The sequence below is a fragment of the Cibotium barometz genome, chromosome 35 (assembly GCF_041138505.1).
Source record: "Cibotium barometz isolate CiBa-2024 chromosome 35, ASM4113850v1, whole genome shotgun sequence".
Taxonomy (NCBI): Eukaryota; Viridiplantae; Streptophyta; class Polypodiopsida; order Cyatheales; family Cibotiaceae; genus Cibotium; species Cibotium barometz.
In genome coordinates this window covers 41,407,964-41,416,820 of record NC_141080.1, presented here as the reverse complement: position 1 = coordinate 41,416,820, position 8,857 = coordinate 41,407,964, and the positions used below count along the sequence as shown (strand labels likewise).

General features: G+C 39.8%; 1 long non-coding RNA gene across 1 annotated transcript; it reads left to right on the top strand.

The window, feature by feature from the left end:
- The first annotated feature begins 2,147 nt into the window (after positions 1-2,147).
- On the top strand, positions 2,148-5,042 carry LOC147618453 (uncharacterized). The gene is made up of 2 exons (XR_015262125.1): positions 2,148-2,543; positions 2,578-5,042. It is a non-coding gene; the product is annotated as an uncharacterized LOC147618453 (long non-coding RNA).
- Positions 5,043-8,857: the final 3,815 nt, after the last annotated feature.

Sequence of the window (8,857 nt, the reverse complement as noted above, 5' to 3'; positions counted from 1 at the left end):
TACCCAAATATAATAAAATAACATAAAAATTACAAAAACTCAAAATCTTGAAACTCCCTACACTCATGCATTGTGCACTTTTATCTTATGACTCGAAGCATCGACATCAGAATCCATCCAGTTTTGGATGGGGGGATCTTGGTAGGATATTCTTGGCCCAAGGTACAACCCATCGCTTGGATTACCCCTCAATTACTCTTCTTGCACAACATGCTATTCATTTTACTATGGAGCATATAGACACTTGCATTTTTCAAGTGCATGCATTAGGCTCTCTTATTTGTTTATACCTGTGCACATGCATATATGAACTTAATCTTGGCTTCACCAATTTTGACACATCGACAATCAATCTGTATCGCAACATCATGAAGTTGTCTCAGTATCACTGGCAAGGTTCTTCCACTTCAAAGGCTCTATTCATCAACACACTTAAGAGAGGTTTTGAAGTTAATCAACAATTCGACAACATTGATGATTCTACAATGACACTCCAATGATGTCTTCAGTGCGGCTAATCTTCCCCTGGACTTTGCTTTTCTTTGCATAGGTCCAAGGATGGACCTACTTGAGGCAGGGGGAGATGTTAACCGCATCTCCAATGGTGATTAACTCAGTAGTTGGCTTAGGAAGGCCCATAATTTTTCAAAGGCGATCTAAGTGTAACAAGAAGCTTGCACACCATTATTATGGGACATACAAAGTATTGAGAAGGGTTGGTGAAGTGGCTTATCAATTGCTATCCCACTTCGATAAGTGTTCAATCCCTATCTTAAGCATCATCTTGCATAACACTTTGTTAGTCCTCTCCACCTATCCATTGCTCTTGGCACATTGTGCAGGACCTTCTATGGAAGACGTGGAGTAAAGCAAGGTGTGCATCACCTCAGTGATGAAATGAGATGGCCTTCATTCTAGCATAATAGACTAGGCTACTGGCCAACTATATGCTACTCATCTTGTCACAATAAATGATAACATGAGTGGAGTGGGTCACTAGTGTATGCTACTCATGTTCTCACAATAAATGATAGTAGCCCTTTCATGGGGCTACCCGTATCTCCAAGTAGCTTTTGAAACCAAGCTAGCAGTGCCCCTGTACTCTGGCTCTATACTCGATAAGGGAATTGTCACTGTTTCTTGATACTCTAGAGCTGCACCCTTATATCCTACCTCTGTACTTAAAAAGGTAACCTTTGCCTATTTCTTGCTACTCGAACTCACAACGGCACTCCCAAAAGAAAACATAAAACCCCTTGTAGATATCCTATCTACTGAGATACTACTAGCCCAACCAGCATCTATATATCCATATAGCTCATAGAAAAGTCCATAATTAACATTGGACTCTTATGTATTTGAGAATCTCTCTAGCCTCATCTAAGCTATTTTTCCCTCTTTTGCTATCTTTACTGTCTTGATACCTTTTTTCTCTTTGTCTTTTCCTACCCTATTGCATTTCCTGCACTTGCTTGCGTAACTATCCACTTACATCCAATAATCTTCTTATCCTTAGGCAAAGGCACTTATTCCCATTTTGCATTTGTATTCCCAACGTTGCCATCAGCTCATCCATGACATCTTCCCATTTTTTATTTTCAATGGGCTTGATCTCTGTATTGTTTTAACTGCATAAGCATAGTGATAGGCTATATATCCATCATATCTCAACCTATCAACATGGTATCTAACCTCTGTACATATCTGTACATGTGGATCATTATAGGGTGTCATCAAAACAACCCTAGTTCCCTATGCACCAAGAGTAACCACTAATGGAATGCCAACCTCCTTATCAAGGCTCTTGTTAGAGCCACTAGATTCACCCTCCACATAAGAGTGACCTAAGGTTGATCTACCTTTTCTTTCTCTTTGCATGATACATGCGTGCTATTTTTGTAGGCAATGATATCATAGCTCATGCCATGTGTCATTGTATATGTGTGTGACTTAGTCAAAAGATAAGACTTTATGCTTACAAAAAGCATGTACTTGGTGAAGGTTTCAACATCAACCAAAGAGTCGTGTAATCTAGTACTCTTTTATTCTTATCACATCTCTCTCTCTCTCTCTCTCTGTCTTAGTACTCTCTATACACACTACCATGGAGTTGCACCCACCATAGCATGCTTCTCTGCAAACCCTAATACCGGTATCAAAGGCATGGGTTCAAGCGTAACCTCTAAGCCAAGAGAGAAGCCAAATTAAGCCTCTGAGCCAAGAAAACAAGTTCAACCTTTGAGCCAAGAAAAAGTGGATGAGTTAGCACCAAGGAAGGGTGCTGAGAAACGAGGTGCCAAGGGTAGCACTAGGAGATTTCCACAAAATGGATAGATCGGAGGCCCTCCATCACCTTAAGGTTTTTGGTGCCTAGATAGCTAGACCAATTTAGAATGTGCACATAATAGGTCAAGGTTTGGAATGCCAAAGTTACATGGTGATTCTCCCCCTCATATGGCTTCGTATGGATCATTTGCCCCCATTCCTTACGTATACAGACAGAATCTATATGCAAAGAAATATGGTCAACATTTTAGTTGGAGGTGTGCAAGTTTCCCAAGGCCATTTTAGTTGGAGGTGTGCAAGTTTCCCAAGGCTTGACCAATCTTATGAAAATGGAGATCTTGGGCTCCTTACTCGACTTGCTAATCTTGTGTCAATGATGTTGGGTGATGGGTCCGTTGGAATGGGTGCTTTAGAAAGCCCAATGATCACACTGCTGTGAGCAGATTCAATAGGCGCACCATATCAAATCTGGACAATAGCCAAATGGGAAAGCCCATGAGCCTTAGGCAAGGAACTCTATAGGCTCTCCCCCTTTTCCACATGACATACAAGGTAACGTGTAATTGCAAAGATCCATATTTCACACAGATGTTATTCTCATTATGACCACTGGTAAGTCTCAAAACACATGTTTAATGTACTTCCATTCCCTTCCTCAGCATGACCACTGGTATGTCTCAAAACACCTGGTTAATGTACTTCCATTCCCTTCCTCAGCATGACTGCATATCCATTGTCCCCCTTTTTTTTGGACGTTAATCTAGAACTCACACCCCCCATCTTTTGTACAAGGAGACACTATTGTACAAGGAGACACCATTATACCGTACCTAGTGCGATTCAAGCCCACATCAGTTGCTGGGTACTTGTACGTTCTATTCAAGTGAGCTACGGCATGGATTCATTCTCGGACACATACGTGGTTTGCTTCATGTATAATGGTTACTTCGGCCAACAGTAATAAGTATCAATTTAAAAAATGCTTCATCCCAACAAGGTACGAATGATGGTAACTCAATGCTATGCAAGATGGCGTTGCACTTACAAAAGATTGCTGTGTGCAGAGCGTTACACTTGTAAAATAAAAGAGAGGCACTGTGCAAGGTTGGATGATGCTAGTAGCAAACGAACCATGATCACCAGGTTAAACCAAAGGCTGCACATATTTTATTCAGTACCTGCTTCAGTCTCTTCTGATCGGTGAGTTGCCATCTCTACACAAAATGCAAAGATAAGTGTAAAAAGGCACACAAGGTAAAGTGTAATTGCACAGATCCATGACTCTAAAATCGTGGTAACCTTTATTTGTGTCATGGTTGTGCGACCACCTTCCCTGCCTGCTGGTCAAATTCCTCTGCTTCACATCGGGCACCTTCCCTTTGATGTTTTGAATGCAGTAATGTCCATGACATCAGTGAATGGGTAACCAGGTCACTCATTCCTGCCTGTATCCTTCAGGCATCAGAGTGGAAACGACAATAATTCTAAGTACTGCTGACTTGCTGGCCTCTGGACGCCCATCATTGCGGCAAACCAGTCATTCAATCCTGCCACCTACATGAGTTTGTTATGTGGCCAGTCACCCATTTCTTTTTCTTTTTCAAGCTGGGGTCTAACATGGCCCATCACCAATCACCCATTCCCTTCATTGATACGACCGTGGTACAGTTGGCCTTAGAATGTCGCTCATAGCCAGTCACCCATTCCCTTCACCGATATGACCGTGGTACGGTTGGCCTTAGAATCACGGTACAGTCTTGAACACAACATGTATGTGGTACGTAGCCTCCATTACCTTCCTCAGTATGGCCATGGGTCAATTACTGAGAACACATGATACAAGTTCTTGCAGACAATCCTAAGGTTTCTTCTGACTATCCAGAACTGTCCTCGACGCTCAGAGACATTTCGAAAACATTCTAGATGTATATACCACCAAACTTCAAAAGTGACCCATTTGTTGGATTCACAAGATGTGAGATGCATGCCAATAGATGAGAACACTATATTTTATTTCTCATAAAGCCACTACCTCATTCAGGTTTTGACATTAAACAAGGCAAAAAGATAAACACTCCTGGAAAATATAATCCACTGGCCTCCACCAAGCAAAACCTCATGTGAGGGGGCAAACAAAGAAACACACAATATAAATTGAGACAGACTTAAAAAGATGAGTTTGAGTATGGGTAATTGATCATACAAACAAAAGGCTCCAAGGGGGAGCTGTGCAGAAAAGAAAAATTAAGCATAATAAACAGGGGGGCAAGGTTTGGGAGATCAGACCTTGCCTGGAGGGTAGCCAGAGGAAGGGTAAGAGGTAGGGGGAGGGGCAGGGTAGGGAACACCTTGGGCAGGAGGGGGAGGGGGGTAAGTATGGGGAGGGTACCCTTGCGGTGGTGGCTGAGGGTATTGAAAAGGGTAATTGGGGTTGTAGGTAGCATTAGGGGGGGTGGTGTTGGGATAGTAGGTAGGATTGCCCTGCAGCATCCGGCGCCTGCGTTGTATGAGCAGGCACAACAACACGAGGAAACCAATCACCAGCAAGAGGAAGGGTACGGATATCCATACCCCGTGGTAGTAGATCATCGCTGATGGGTCCGAAAGCTGACAAGGATGATCACCTGGTTCGCCAAAGGAAAACAGGTTATGAAGCTCTGTGTGAGTGTGTTTCACAGATGATATCTATGTAACCCTAACCCTAACCTTAACCCTAGCCTCTCTCTCTCTCTCTCTCTCTCTCTCTCCTGAGATGATCTCTATGCCAACGCCTCTGTCTTTCTCTCCTTCTTTAACCCTAGCCTTGCCATACACGCCGTGCCAACGCGGTTTTTGCCCTCTTGCCTGGAAGCTACAGATAGCGTGTCACGTCTGGTAAAGGTATGTGCACAGCATAATAATATTATTATGCCTCGCACATTTTATCCACCCTTTTATTATTATTTAATATTTATATCTCCCTCCCCCTCTCTATTTCACACTTCACATCATCAAAATTTAAGCATAATTAGATTCCACATTACAGTTGAACAACCATTATGCTTAAACTTTGAAGCTTTTTGTAATAAGTCTATTAAGACTGTAAAATCTGACATTTACTTAATATAATTTAAAGCTTTCGCCCAAAAAATTAAGCATAATAATAATATTATTGAGCAGATCATTTTTGATGCCTCGACATTATCCCACCCCAGGCTTCTGTGTCAAATGTCATGCATCAAGTAGTAGGTGGCATATGTCATGGTTGTATATGCACTAAACTTTTACCATGCACAAATTCTTATGTCACAAACCATTTCAAAGTGTGGAGGAGAGTTAGCACACTTCCTCTCAAGCATTTATAAAATGCATGAACATACCATTCCCTTTTGCATTTTTGTCATGTATCAAATGTTTACATGTCATCTATATAATGTGATATGTTGTGTTTAATTTATGCCATAATCATGTAAGAACCGTAACTCATAATAGTTATATCAGTAGATGTTATGTATCATGCATTGTGTTTCTTTTGGTAGAATTTTGCATCCACTCTCATGGCCAGCCAATGGTTCACAAGAATACTACCCAATAGAGATGGGATAGCCACATGAAGCTTTTCTTTTCTTTACCCCATCAATATTAGGATTGACAAGAATACTACCCAATAGAGGCGAGATAGCTACATGGAGCTTTTCTTTTATTTACCCCTTTACCCCATCAATATTAGCCTCGGTTCAAATGTTATGGAAAAAAAGGGAGTCTTTTGACTTAGTAAACAAAGATCCATGTCACAAGTGTCCATGTGTGAAAAAAGCTTTCAGCCTACTATACTCGAGAACTCACGGAGGACATGTCACAAAAAGAATAGCGATTTGCACTTTGGGGGATTTGAATCCATGTCCCACCACACACATGAGATTTATAAAATTTAACCCTTTTAATGTTTTCAAATGGGCTTTTCCCTTCGATTTGAGTGGTTGAATGGACACTAGATATAGGAGTTATGGCTAATTTAAAACTTTTATAAAATTAATTTCGCTAGCAAAACTATGTTTGAAGACTAGAAGTCATGTATTTTTACCTTATGGTTTTGACATACAAGAAAAAGATATTACAATTTTTGTATAGAAACAACATACAAAGAGAAACATTTATATTGCTTTTCTGAGAAAGATAATATTAGGGAGATTGGGGAATTCCCAATTTCCACTTTGCAAAGATTCATAAGTGGGGAGCATCGTGAACTCTATCAATCTTTTCTCAAAACCCACTCATGTGACATATCGTTGGGATGCGTAGGCTCTAAATATACAACTTCGATAAATTTGGAGTTTGTCTGCTCAAGATTCTCTAATAAGTAGATTTAAAAGTTCCACCATTTGGAATTCCCAAAGTATGGAGATTTTCCTTAACTCCCCAAAATGGTCTTGAGAAGTACTTGACATAAAACTTAACAACTTGTATTATGCTTTCTACTTTTTCTAAAATAGCTAATATGTATATTTAAAGAAAACTTCTCTTACTTTTAACTGTCTCATGCATATTTTTTCCACAAAAAATAAGGTTTGAGAAGTGGTGAAGGGCCTTTCATAATTTCTAGGGAAGGAAATAATTTTGGGATTGTTTACGGTATTGAAAACGTGCATAGTATAATTTTTCAAGAAAGCAAAAAATGATAGAATACAAAAACTAAATTTTTTACCAATTTTTTTTTAAAAGAGTTAAGGAGATTTTGAGAACATTTTGAGAAAAGTTATAATTTTGAGTTTGTATTTTTGTATTTGACATGCATTATGTATATTTCTTTGAGAAACTCAATAAATAAGGAAGACAGTTCTTAATAGATAACTTCACCATCACTCAGATGCTCATAGATTTTTGCTCAGAAAATTCTTGTCCTTGTCTGCTACATAGTGTAGAATGAAGTGGACACAACAAAAGGCAAGGTCCACCAATTCTAGTACCATTATCAAAAATGTAATTAGTTTCTAGAGGACCCACAAGTCAAAGCTATATTACAAACAATAGGGTTGGACATGTATTATTGAAAAATTATGACCAGGGCACCAAGACTAGTGTGGTTCACCCAGATGGCAATAAGGTTAAGAAAAAAATTCACCAAGGCACCAAGATTAGTGTGGTCTGCCCAGATAGCACTAAGGTAAAGGTCATAATATGAGAAAAGCATGCCAGAGATACTATGCAGCTACCTCCACCAAATAAGAATCATAGGGTCAAGAAGAAGGATCTCCCCTTTGATGGTATACCAAAAGAAAATAAGTATACACCAACGACATTGCGTATGAGAAAAATAAGGACCTTGCCATAGAAAAAGCTTCCAAGGCATTGTCACTATTCTGCAGATGAAGCCCATGGATATGTATAATAGAGTGGATTTACACAAGCTACAAAAGGTACATTTGAGCAAAGTTAGGATGATAGGGCATATCACATTGACAAGAATATGAAAAACTACCTCCAAGATCATAAAGTAATGTTATCAACCCATATTTACTTACAAAGCTAATCAGCCATGTCAGTGGAATTCCACTTCCTTCCATAAGCACCATCATAGGTTGAGTCTCATTGAGTCTCCACCTCCCTGGGAATAAGGATGAAAAAGGGGAAGGAATACAAGAGCCACACCACAACTACCCAGCACCTCTAAGAGATCCTTGATAAACTAGAGAAGGAGAAGGCACAAAAGAAAAGAATTAAGAAACCACAACAAACTCCACAATAAATTATGTCATCGAAGGTGATAGAAGAGAAGAAAGAGCATGCTGAAGAAGAAATCCATGATGACATGCCCCCTTCTCCTATTTTCACTAAAATACACGAATAAGGGCTAGAGGAGGTGACTATTGTAGTCAACCCACAAATGAACAACGGAAGGGATCACTCTATCACAAGACCCACAAGTAACCCAAGGCATTGTAGGAGCCAAAGCAAGGCAAGGACATAGAGGTGATTCCTAGTGCAGGTATGCCTACATGTGTGAATTCAATTGCAACAAGTACAGAAATCTCTACGCCTTTAAATGTTCGTGAAATTGCCACTAACAAAAAAAGTATGCAAACAAAAGTGTGACTACAATCACAGTGTAGAAATCTCTATGCATTTAACTGTTCCCATGACATTGCCAATAACAAAAAATATGCAAACAAAAGTGGTATCTTCTAGTGTGCTTTCTAGTTTGCCACTACCTTTGTCGATTCCTTTGCCAAGTACACATGGAATGGAAGCACAGAGTATGTTGCAAGCATTAGTTGGTACTATGATCATCGAAAAGGTCCAACTCGTAGTCCCTACATCCACACCATTGTATATAAAACAAGGCCACTTTCCACCCCTCAAGGAAGAATGATCGAGTGACAAGTGGATCAAAGGACGAAGAGGTTGAAAGATGAAAATTCTTTCACTTATATGAACGGGTAAGGATGCGAGACCTTTCCTTGATGCACCAAGTTGGGATGCTATTGACCAAAGACACACAAGGAGTACACACTTCCATGCTTTCAAGGTACTAAACATTGCCTACCTTTAAACAAATGTGAGGACATTAATGAGTATTAAGATTAGTATATGT